The following is a 13,419-nucleotide window of genomic DNA, read 5'->3' on the forward strand; positions in this document are numbered from 1 at the left end:
TATCCACTTAGTCAGTCTAGTGCAGGGGTCTCGAAAGTATGGCCTGTGGGCTGGATATGAGTATATGTGGCCCGCAGAAGAATGGTGCGGAAATGCACCAATTGGACTAATTTTCCAATGAGAATCTGCAAAAAAACAACAACAACAACAAAAAAACCCAAACCAACCCACGAGGTGGTGATAGATTTCAAATGCATTAATTAAAATTGTGTTCAAAATATAGTCCATATTATGTTAATATTATTCACAACTTTATTTAATACTGAATCGTAATTGTATACGTTGTGGGATTTCTTCGTACTTGTTTGGCCTTGATCAACAGTGTCAAATCACGGTGTTGTAGATAGCTCTGGCGCTGTGACTAATTTTTAAATTGAATCTGGAAGTTCGTTACTAGTTGTTACAGTTAATTGTCCATAAGAATACTTGCAGTGGTGCAGTGTAATACTCCATTTGTAATTGCATAAATTTATATTTAAAGATGTGTATTCACTTATTCACATATTTGCTTGTATGGAGCTCTCTTGATTTTAATACTTTCATAATCATTTATAAATATATTCTCTTTTACAGTTTTTAACATGGTTGGGAAAAAGAAAAGACAGTTCCATCATTCACATTAATGGTTTTATTATAATTTGTGATGAAAATATGAGAATTTGCTGGTAGTGTTCGTCATCATTAATATATGATAATTAAGGAAGTTCCTCTTCACTCAGAGAGTGGTAGAAAACTGGGACGCTCTTCCGGAGTCTGTTGTAGGGGAAAACACCCTCCAGGGTTTCAAGACTAAGTTAGACAAGTTCCTACTGAACAAGGACGTACGCAGGTAGGGCTAGTCTCAGTTAGGGCACTGGTCTTTGACCAAGGGCCGCCGCGTGAGCAGACTGCTGGGCACGATGGACCACTGACATGACCCAACAGCGGCAATCTTATGTTCTTAAATCACACATACTCTGTAATTAGTTTATAAAATTTTCTGCTTTATATCATATATCTAGAGTTATTTATCGGTTTGTTTGTTTTTACTATGGCCGGCTGAAAAGTGCTGAAGTACCCAATGTGGCCCTTGTGTTGAAAAGTTTGGAGACCGCTGGTCTAGTGAATCCCCCACCTCCCTTTGAAGATACAGTTGGCTTGACTGCTCAGATATTTAAAGTGACTGATGTCATGAAAGGAACATTTACTCTTTTCCTAAGACCATCTCCCACAGTATCTCCCTCACATATTCTCCTTCAACCCTTTGCCATGCAGTCTCATCCCCATAGGTTGACTTTCACTATCTGATCTCCACTCTTGCCCCCTCCAAGCTGGTTCCTTTCCTCAGTTTTTAGTCCCTGCTATATTTTCTCTGGAGGCTTGTTGGACAATGCTGCCTCTGGAAGAGCTCTTGAGTTTGAACTGCATGGTGCCAGCTCTCACACTTCTGTTGTCTCACGAGAATAATGCAGAAGGTTGGATAGCATGCGGTTCAAACTTAAGAGTTGTGTGGTGCAAAATCATTTTTAATGCAAAAACATTCGATCACGTCACGCCACTTCTAGTCAAAGCACACTGGCTTCCTATTGAATACCGTATCACTTACAAAATTATGCTGCTGACATTCAAAACTAGGAAAGCAGGGCAGCCCAAATTCATCAATAGACTTTTTATACCCCCACTCCTCAGCGTACTCTTCAATCATCTAACCAAAATTTGCTTGCAATCCCTTTTTTAAGACATATTAACACCATGAGAAATAATATTTTTCCATCCTCGCCCCTTCACTCTGGAACTCGGCACCAACTTATCTATGAGAGATTACAACATTAAATAATTTTAAGTCTAGCTTAAAAACTTTTCTTTTTAAAGATGTTTTTGCTGTGTGACCGTCCTTTTAAGTATGTTTTAATCTTATACTAGACTAGCTCCTCTGGCTAGTCCAGCCGTTCTGGCTGAAGCCTCTGTTCCCCCGTCCTTTTGTTTTTCCCTTTTTTGTTCTTTCTTTTCACTCAATTATAATTCAATCACTTCCTCTTGTGCCAATCTGTTTAGGTCAGTCCTGTTTGTTTTTTTAATATCTTTTGATGTTGTATTTTAATGTCTTTAGTTGTTTACCTGTTTTAGCTTATATTTTTTGTAAAGCCACCTTGAATCCTGATAAGGTGGGTAACAAACTTTTAATAAACTTGGAAATAGAAAACACAATGCCTATGATCTTGCATAATTGATGTAGTATCAGGAGAAAGCTGGGGGGAAAAGCCTGGGGATTGTACATAGGGGATAACCACTAGCTTATTGGCCTTGCAGTGAAGAGCACTGGGCATACAAATGGTAGATGAAATGTAATGTGGCCAAAAGCAAAGTGATGCACATTAGGAAGAATAACCTGAATCACAGTTACCGGATGCTAGGGTCCACCTTGGGGATTAGCACCCAAAAAAGGATCTGGGTATCATTGTAGACACTACGATGAAATCCACCGCCCAATGTGTGGCGGTGGTGGTCAAAAAAGCAAACAGGATGCCAGGAATTATTAAAAAAGGGATGGTTAACAAGACTAAGAATGTTATCATGCCCCTGTATCACTCCATGGTGCGACCTCATCTGGAGTATTGCGTTCAGTTCTGGTCTCCTTATCTCAAGAAAAATACAGTGGTGCTAGAAAAGGTTCAAAGAAGAGCAACCAAGATGGTAAAGGGGATGGAATTCTATCGTATGAGGAAAGACTAAAATGGTTAGGGCTCTTCAGCTTGAAAAAGAGACAGCTGAGGGGAGATATGATTGAAGTCTACAAAATCCTGAGCGGAGTAGAAGTGGATCGATTTTTCACTCCGTCAAAAATTACAAAGACTAGGGGGACACTCGATGAAGTAACAGGGAAATACTTTTAAAACCAATAGGAGTAAATATTTTTTCACTTGGAGAATAGTTAAGCTCTGGAATGCATTGCCAGAGTTTGTGGTAAGAGCGGATAGCATAGCTGGTTTTAAGAAAGGTTTGGACAAGTCCATAGTCTGTTATTGAGAAAGACATGGGGGAAGCCACTGTTTGCCCTGTATTGGTAGCTTGGAATATTGCTACTCCTTGGGTTTTGGCCAGGTACTAGTGACCTGGATTGGCCACCGTGAGAACGGGCTACTAGGCTTGATGGACCATTGGTCTGACCCAGTAAGGTTATAATAAAAAAAGAAATATACTGAAAAACAAACAAACTATAGAAGCAGTGCCAAAAACCCCCTATTAAACCAGCTTCAAAGCCTTTAAAAAAATGTATTCAGAAAATATTTTACAAGGGACAGGCTTGCATACAATACTAAAGTATACTGAGGACATCTAAACTACCCAAGAGCCCTCCAAATGTGTCTAATATGACTTATTAAAAAACTGTTCACTAAAGTCAGAATTCATCTGTAATCCATAGTGCAAGAGAAATAGATTTGCCTTTGATGTTCATGTTATCTAGCATGCCCTACCTGAATATTACACTAGATGGTAGTATAGAAATATAATTGCAGAGTTTCTCTAGCATACTAGCTATGAGTCAATGAATAAAGTAGTGCGGTTGCCCTGTTGCACATTTTTATATGTGAGCCAATGGATTTTAAGCGCACTAAAGAATTCTTACAGTTTTTGCACATATATCCATGCTATTATGTTAGAAATGTGCTGTGGTAGAATGGAAGGGCAGGGTAAGAGGATGGACTTAGAGATTGCACACTTCCTGGATTGGGCCTTTTATGTTTTACAAAAGACATTATAAGCACATCTTCTGGAATCATTTTCAGTTGCTTACCTTTTGGGGTTTTTTTTTTAGAACTTCATTTTTACACAGCTGTAAGGCTGAAGTTTTCTTCATTATTTGGTTGTTCTTAATGTGCTGCACTCTGTATTGCATATCTAAGTAGCCTATTTTGCTTCATTTTCAGGTTTGTGTTTTCTATTTGAATATCACATCAACTGTCAAATATACTTGCTTAAAGATATCTTCTACTTTCGAGAGCTGCACTGCCTAGCTACAATCAAACTTGGGTAAAAAGGAGAGTGGGCCGGATTCTCTGATAAAATCCAAGTCTGCTCTTGCAGCTGTAAATGTAATGATTTCAAAAAGACACGTCATTCTCGAAGAACCACACATGCAAATGAGGTTCGTGGAGGTTCACGGAGGGTAGTCAAATTTACATGGGATGAGTCGCTGGTGATAGTGAATGTCACATGTGCAGAATAATCCACAGAAAGAGGCGTAAATGTGCGCATGTGCCGGGTAAAAGCTACGCTGTAGGCACGCATATCATGGGTGTGCCTTATTGGAATGCAATATATGCACACATCATAGGTGCTATTGAATGGCGGGGAAGGGAGGGAGGGTGCAAGCGTCAGCTTTCAATAAGCGCCCATAAGACACACCTTTAGTACACGCACACGAAATGCATGCTTTTGAGATTTTATTCCCCGAAATATTATACAACTATAATTTATGTGAATGGTATTTTTTTCTTTTTTAATTTTATCATGAGCCACAGCCAGAAACACATGCCTGAGACGTGCTTTTCACAGTACCAGCACCTCCGGACCAGCTGGTAATTTTTGGTCATCAAAAGCCAGCACCGTGCTTGGAGAATCACTCGACACTGATGGAAAATTACCCGGAGTGTTCATTTAAATATTAATGAATCCATCCTATTACCATTTTCATTTTTATGAACTCATTGTAATACATTTGCTTGGCAGAGTCGGAGGGTGCTAGGAAGCTCAGAAAAGACCATGGCGAGCGTTCTGACAATCGTGTGCTAAAATACTGCCATGTTAAACCTAATACTTCCGGAACGACCGGGGACTGTTATTCATTCTCACTGGATGAAAAAAGACATTACACGGCAGCAACACTTTTCAAGCAAAGCAAAAAAAGAAGAGGAGGATAACAATTAACAGTTCATGGTGCATTTACCCCCCCCCTCCTTTTTTTTTTTATACAAAAGCGTAGTGCGGTTTGTAGCGCCAGCCGCAGTGGTAACAGCTCCGACGCTCATAGAATAGTCCTTTGAGCATAGGAACTGTTACCGCCACAGCTGGCGCTGAAAACCTTGCTATGCTTTTGTAAAGGGGGGGGAGTCGTTTGTGTTCTTGATTTCACTGTGATATTGTGTTACTTATCTCTGCAACCAAAGATTAAGAAAAAGTTTTCCATTAGATAATGAAATATGTGCCTTAAGCACCATGACTTATAATGGTGTTCAATAAAAAGTGAACACCAGTAATAGATATACTAATGAGACTTATCATAGTCTTAATGTGTTAGGGCAAAATATTTCATACAAAGTTCAGAATTTAGACCTATCTGGTTTCTAAGAGTAATTGCATTGCGCTTAATTACAGACAGAAACTAATGGAGCCGAACAGTAAGTTTATAACAGATCTATTAATTTGATGCTGCTGATTTATTTTTTAAATTACTTTACTATATTATCTAATGTTCAATAACAACAATTAATTTACTAAATGCAAGCTTACTAGTGGCAGCATTGGTCCTGGAGAAAATAGGAGTCTTAATAGGCTGCAATACCTTTTTGTTATACCATTATACATAAGATGCTGCTTTGCATGATCACTAGGTTTCTTCTTCAGGGGGTTACTAGAAAAATAAACACGTACAGCCTAGGAACCTTTCCTACATCATGTTTTAATGTTGGCTCAATAAAATGCAGCACTGCCTCCTAAAATTCCACTAAGGGACTAAATTAACTTAGGGACTCTTTTACTCAGGTGTGGTGAAACCTAGGCTTAACATCTAACGTGGGACTTTACCATGCACTAAGCTCCGTGGATAGGACCAACGTTGCCAGAAGTCTGGAAAAAACCAGAACATGTCCTCTTTTTAGAGGACTGTCTGGGTGCTCAAAGGGATTTTCAAAACCCGGCAGTTTGTTTGGGTTTTGGAAGGCCCCCAAGCTCAGGGTCATGTCTGGATGTCCTCTGCGCTTGCACGGACGTCAATGTGTTGATGCACAGAATAAATTCAGACATGGTCCTGAGCATGGAGAAGGAGACATATGGTTTGTGTGGGGGAGGCTGAGGGCGGAGTAGGGCAGGGTTCAGGCAGAATGGGGCAGAGCCAGGTGTCCTTTTTCTTAAAAAGGAAATTTGGTAACCCTAGTTAGGACAGTCTTTTTGCCAGCTTAATTGTATCTGCTTACTTAGCTGATTAGTGGACCTAGAAGCATGCTAACTGCTTAAGTTCTGGTTTCATCACCAGACAGCCCCAGCACTAACCAGACAGTGCCTGGATGGGTACAGGCAATATTCAATGACACTAACCTCTTAAATGCCACTGAATGTAGTCAGATAACCAACTCAGTGGGATTTAGCCAGGGCAGAAAAAAAATATATACTCAAATTCTGTTGTGACCTCCAAAAGGGTATTAATCTACACTGCCATGCACTGATGGAAATTTTTATTACAAACCCCCAAACTTCTGCAGCAGATATGATCATAAGTTACACCAATTCACTTTTCAAAAATTACTTCACAGAAAGTGCTATACATACACACATTTATGCACAGATTGGGAAAAACATTAGTAAAATACTTTGTACCAGTGTCACATGCAATGCAGCTTTCACCTAATATAGACTAAGGAACTACAAATTAGAAATGCATGCAGACAAACTGAAATGGAAACACCAAGATACAAGACTACTACATACAATCTAGCACTGGGAAAATTGCAACTGAATATATTTCTGCCTTATCAGTGAACAATACAAAGATATAAGTACTGTACATCTCCATAGCTGACATAGTCCAATAAGTAAAATAATGAAATGTGTTTTTCTAGCTTTGCTTTCTGGCCTTGTTTTTTCCTAGTCGAGTTGGTTACTCTCTCTAAGTTCTTTTCTAAAGACTTATTCCCATTTCTTCTCTCTCCAGTGGTGTAGTAAGGGGGTGGGAAGGACCACCCCAGGTGGGGACACCGGCACCTCTCTTCCTCCCCTCCCCACACTCACGCCCTCCTTTCCCCACCTCCTACCTCTTTAAAATCTTTGCCAGCGCAAACAACTACTCTAGCCTGTTGCTCGCACTGGCCTGCCTCCCTCTGAAATCACTTCAGGGTTGCGGGGCCAGGAAGTGATGTCAGAGGGAAAGCAAGCGTGAGCAGCAGGCCAGAGAAGCTGCTCACGCTGGAGAAGGTATGGGGTGGGAAAGGAGGGTGCAGGGTGTGTGTGGTGAGGAGGGCACAGAGGGTGTGGAGAAGAGGGCGCATGGGGGATGCCACCACTCCGAATGCCTCCTACGCTCACTAAGCCACTGTCTCGCCTTTCTTCTTTTCATTCCTTACCTCTGTATCTGATATAAATATTTCCCTTTTATCTCCATTTTCTCCATTTCTCTCCATTGCCTTTCCATCCAATCATATTTCATCCATTCTACCTTGTCTCACCCTCTAGTCCTTGTCTCCCCCTTTTCAATTCTAACCTACCTTTCCATTTCCTACACATCTGCTCCACAACCTTACTGTTCTCCCTTTGTCTTTTCCCTTCTGTCCCCCCACAAATGTCTTTCTGCTTCCATCCATCTCCCCTCAGCTGCTTCTTTCGTTCTTTCCCCATTTCTCCCTATTCAGTATGTCACACTTTTTTGCCTATCTGCATGTTTTTGTCCTCTATTCCACCTTCCCTGCTCTGCAGGTTTCCTGCACCTTTCTCCTTTCCCCAGCTCACCTCGCCCACTCTTTCCCCCATTCCATTTTCCTACAGCTAGCTCTCATTTTGCTCCACTTTTTCATCTTCACTTTTTCTCTGTCACTCTATTCCCTCTCCTGCAAGTCTCCATCACTTTGTTGCATCCCCCCCAGATACTGCCACACCCCTTTCTCCACACCATGGGATGCCATTCTCCTGCACCATGTTTCTGCATCTGTGGAATCCTTCAGGCTCCTGCTTCTACCTTTCTGGCACCAACTATTATCTGCCTTGATACAGCAGGAAAGGATGTTGCAGTACTGAAAGTGAATCGGTTGGGTCTCTGCCTCTCCTATCCCTGCACAGGGTCACTAATAACATAAGTAGCAAGACGGAGGATGCCCAGTGAATATAGGGAGGTTATCCATTGCTATGGTCTTTTCAATTACTGTAACTGCTCTGGAGAATCCATCCTTTCTTAGGAGTTGACAGGGGTAGGATGGAAGCACCAAAAATAAATGCATTGTCTGGAGTGACAAGTCATTGCCACACTATAGCGACACCTATAAATAGGCATTAGAAGTTCTAGATTGGAAACTAAACTCTGCTTAATTTCCATGCCATGAGGGCTAGCATTTAAGATTGAAATGAAGACAGGCAAAGATGGAAATAGTTGGAATCTGCACAGAGGTTGAACTATGCGTCTCTTGAGCAGAGAAAACTAGTTTTGAAGATGGGGGGTATAACTGTAAAAAAGAAGCCATGGTATGGCTAATGCATGCCTTGCTAGTCAATAGGAGGATGAACATATTGATCAAATTTTGCACTTGTTTCTACTTGAGGGAAATGTCTTGGTCCAGGGACGACTCATGAAACTGAAGAACTCTACTTAGCCTATCAGCTATTTGGTTCTGAATCTGGGCAGATATGTAACTTGAATTTGGATGTGATTGATAATATCAAAATCTGAACTCCTTAATATTTCCCAGAGCAGATGGAGGGATCAGGTCTCCCTGCTTATTGATATAAGACATAGCAACCTAGTTATTTATCTGAACTAATACTGATCGATTTTGGAGAAAATGAGTGAACACTCGTGGGAGCACAATATTGCTCAGAGTTCCAGAAGATCGACGTAACACATTAAATGGTATCAGAGAAAGATTTGCATAGTCCATCCTGGCTGCCCAACAAGGCAGCTCGAGCAGCCACATTGTGCATATTACACTCCTTCACAATTGAATATTGGCATGACAGCTAGGGTAATTAGCAATTTGTTACCATGTCTAACACATATAAGCAGTTCTATATGATGCTGCAGTATCTCACCACCATGCCAATAGATTGAAGAATGGTTTGTTTATTATGGCCTCAGTATAGTCACATTCATTATGATAACAATTAAACCAACAATCCAACCATATTATTAATTAACAACATTTTTCTCTAATTTAATCTGTAAGATGCCTTCCCCCACCCTACAGAGATATATAACACCCATACTCATAGCATATGGTATAAATGTGATATAAAATAGGTCATGCTCACATATGCTTATCTTTTGACAGTTTCAGGATACAGCACTGACCTTGCCTCCCAGCTGTTGAGGTAACTGTCTAAACATCACTCCTGCCCATCATAACAGATCAACCTTGAAGTCATTTAAGTTTTGATTTGTCCTAATCCTCTCTCCATAGCATTTTTTAATTCCATCACTGGTTTTGTCTCCATTTCCCTATGGTATCTAAAATCTTCTTTTTGACACCAGTCGTGAGCCACTTTCAATACATAGGTGGATGGGACCATAAAAGGCTATACTGTAAGAATGGGCTACATCTTTCTGTTTCTAGCCATTTAAAGTAGAAGGAGGTGGTGTGAATGCAAGCTTATCAAGTTTATTAAAATCTGTTATCCCATCAATTGGGGTACAGGAGATGGCTGGAGACGCTGACTCCTGGCAGCTGGTGACCTCCTCCACGGGCAAACACCGGAGACCTCAACCCCCTCTTTCAATCTCTTCACCCTCTTCTTCTTTTTCTTTTTCTCACCAACAGGGCAGCTTTACATCCACCCCACAACTCACCCTGAGGAACAGATTCCAGGTCCTACAGGAGGAAGATGTTGAAAAAGAGCAGAAGGATGCCGACAAGGAGCAGGAGGTAGTCCAGGGCACGGCTCCAACTCCGGGGACAACTGACAGGCTCCCCCCAAAGCAGCGCAGAGTAATACTCATTGGGGACTCCATGCTGAGGGGCACCGAAGGACCAATCTGCAGACCGGATATACAGTCAAGGGAGGTTTGCTGTCTGCCTGGAGCCAGGGTCCGAGATGTCACCGCCTGTCTTGATAGGCTTCTTAAGCCCCAAGATCACTTCCCCATGGTCCTCATCCACATCGGAACAAACGATACTGCTAAGAACTCCACGGATAACATAACCAGAGACTTTGAGCCCTGGGTGAGAGGCTGAAGCAGACAGGAGCACAGGTGGTCTTCTCCTCGATCCTCCCAGTTAGAGGCAAAGGAAGCGCCAAGGATGAGCGTATACTGAGGACTAACGAGTGGCTTCAAGGATGGTGCCGGGAAATGAACTTCGGATTCCTGAACCATGGAGAGGCGTTGCAAGGACTTCAGGGACCAGATGGACTCCATCTGACCAGTAGGGGTAAGCACGTCTTTGGACACCGACTAGCCCGCCTGCTTCGTAGGGCTTTAAACTAGGTAAGTCGGGGGAGGGTACCCACTCAGATACAAGTGCAGTAAGGAACGATCCTGACAAGGTGAGTTGACACTCTGATTCTACGTTCAAGGTAAGTGACCCCATTGCAAAAAATTCTCTAGGAGTCACACTACCCCAGGTGAGAAACTCCTCACAGGGACTTAGCCATCACGGGGTATGGAGGGCTATGTATGTTAATGCACACAGTTTAGGCAATAAGATTCTAGAATTAGAGACTGAAATAATGAATGCCGACCTAGACATGGTAGCAATATCCGAAACTTGGTTCACGGATTCTCATGGGTGGGATATGACCATACCGGGATACAACTTATTTCGCCAGGACAGAGAGGGAAAGTCAGGGGGAGGGGTGGCACTATACATTAAAGAAAACATCAAAACTACCAGAATCACAGACATCAAGTACACAGGGGAATGCCTCTGGATGAACCTGGCCAGAGGCAGGGAAAAATGCCTGTAGTATACAGACCTCCAAGACAACTGGAAGACAAAGACTCCGAATTAATTGAAGACATAGAGAATATCACTCTACGGGGAGACGCTGTTCTGCTAGGGGATTTCAACATGCTTGACGCAGATTGGAACTCGTACTCAGCAGCAACCAGAAGCAGCAGGAGGCTGTTAACATCCATAAAGGGAGCACGACTCAAACAAATGGTATTGGAGCCCACTAGGGCCCAGGCGATCCTGGACTTGGTACTCACCAACGGGGATAGCGTCTCGAAGGTCTCAGTAGAAGCTATGCTAGCCTCCAGCGACCACAACATGGTGTGGTTCTACCACAGGAAAGGTTTCCCTAGATCAAACACGAAAACAAAAGTACAGTGGTGCCTCACACAATGAACTTAATTGGTTCCAGGAGCAAGTTTGTTATGCGAAAAGTTCGTTATGTGAAACGCGTTTTCCCATAACAATACATGTTAAAAAAAATAATTCGTTCTGTAGCATAAAATATGCTAAGATGACATAAAAAAAGATAAATTTTTTGTTATTATTTTTATTTAGATACATCTAAAAACATAATTGTTTTTTAAAACAACACACATTTTTTAAATTTAAAGACAGACTAAGTAGAGTCTAATTTTACAGTGAGAGAGGGCAGAGTCTCAGCGGCAAAAACTGGGACTTAACTGTTCATTTTTTTTTTCCTAGCATCGGGGAAGCGGCGAGAGTAGCTCCGCCCCCCCAACGCATCAGCAGTAGGCGCCGGGCCCCTGCGAGCCGACGGTCCGCCACTGCACAGGGAGCCAGGCGGAGAGAGGGCAGTTAAGCGCAGTGCCTGCGCGGAAGGATGCAGCTCGGGCGACTTCGTTGTGTGAAACGAAGTTCGTTGTAGGAAGCAAGACATGAAGTTCGTTGTGCGCAGCGTTCGCTGTGCGAGGCGTTCGTTATGCGAGGCACCACTGTACTCAACTTCCGAGGCACTGACTTCGAACGCATGGGAGATTTCGTCCACCGGACACTGCAGAACCAAGCTACGACCGATGATGTGGAAGCTATGTGGTCATCCCTGAAATCTACCATACATGAGGCAACAAGCGGCGGAGAAACAACAAACCCCAATGGTACTCCGCAGAAATCTCGCACTTCGTCAAGGAGAAGAAAAAAGCATTTATTTCCTACAAACAAACGGAGAATAGGGAAGCTAAACTAGAACATAGGGCGAAGTCTGCAGCGGTCAAAACGGCAGTCAGGGAGGCCAAACTTCGAGTGGAAGAGACTCTGGCAAAGAACATGAAGAAGGGGGACAAATCCTTCTTCAGGTATATTAGTGATAGGAAAAAGAACACAGACGGGATAGTACGCCTTAGAAAACCAGATGGGAACTACGCAGAATCGGACCGCAGAACTACTGCATGAATACTTCTGCTCAGTCTTCACCTGCGAGGCACCGGGGCGCGGTCCGCAGTTGCAGGCAAGGGCCAGCGTGGATGACCCGTTTCAGAATTTCGAGTTCACACCTGGCGACGTCTACCACGAACTGGTGAAACTCAAGGTGAACAAAGCCATGGGACCAGACAATCTACACCCCAGGGTGCTCAGTGAGCTGCGTGATGTCCTGGCAGAACCGCTATCAGGACTCTTCAATCTCTCCCTAGGTTCGGGGAGAGTCCCCATAGACTGGAAAACAGCTAACGTCGTTCCACTGCACAAAAAGGGTTGCAAGGCAGAGGCTGCAAACTACAGACCGGTGAGTCTCACATCAATAGTATGCAAGCTCATGGAAACACTAATCAAACGTAAATTAGACGCAGTATTGGATGAGGAGAGTCTACGGGATCCCAGTCAAAATGGATTCACCAAGGGTAGGTCCTGCCAATCCAATCTCATCAGCTTCTTTGACTGGGTAACAAAACAGCTGGACTTGAGAGAATCCCTGGACGTTGCATACCTGGACTTCAGAAAAGCTTTCGATAGTGTCCCGCATCGCAGGCTGTTGAGCAAGATGAAATCAATGGGGTTGGAAGAAACACTAACTACATGGGTCAATGACTGGCTGAGTGGCAGACTTCAGAGGGTGGTGGTTAACGGAATCCTCTCTAAAACATCGGAGGTAACCAGTGGAGTACCGCAGGGCTCAGTCTTGGGCCCGCTCCTTTTCAACATATTCATAGGGGACCTAACTCAGGGGCTTCAAGGTAAGATAACGTTATTCGTAGACGATGCCAAACTATGCAATATAGTGAGCGACGGCTATTCACCCAACAGTATGACGCAGGATCTACATTTGTTGGAGCTTTGGTCCTCGACATGGCAGCTGGGCTTCAACGCTAAGAAATGCAAGATCATGCACCTCAGCAGCAGAAATCCGTGCAGAACCTACACCTTAAATGGTGAGATCATAGCTAGAACTTCAACAGAACGAGACTTGGGAGTGATCATCAGCGCAGACATGAAAACTGCTGATCATGTGGAGAAGGCTTCATCTAAGGCAAGACAGTCATTAGGCTGCATCCGCAGGAGTTTCGTCAGCAGGAAGCCTGAAGTCATAATGCCATTGTACAGAACCATGGTGAGACCT

The sequence above is a fragment of the Geotrypetes seraphini genome, chromosome 2 (assembly GCF_902459505.1).
Source record: "Geotrypetes seraphini chromosome 2, aGeoSer1.1, whole genome shotgun sequence".
In the NCBI taxonomy this organism is placed as follows: domain Eukaryota; kingdom Metazoa; phylum Chordata; class Amphibia; order Gymnophiona; family Dermophiidae; genus Geotrypetes; species Geotrypetes seraphini.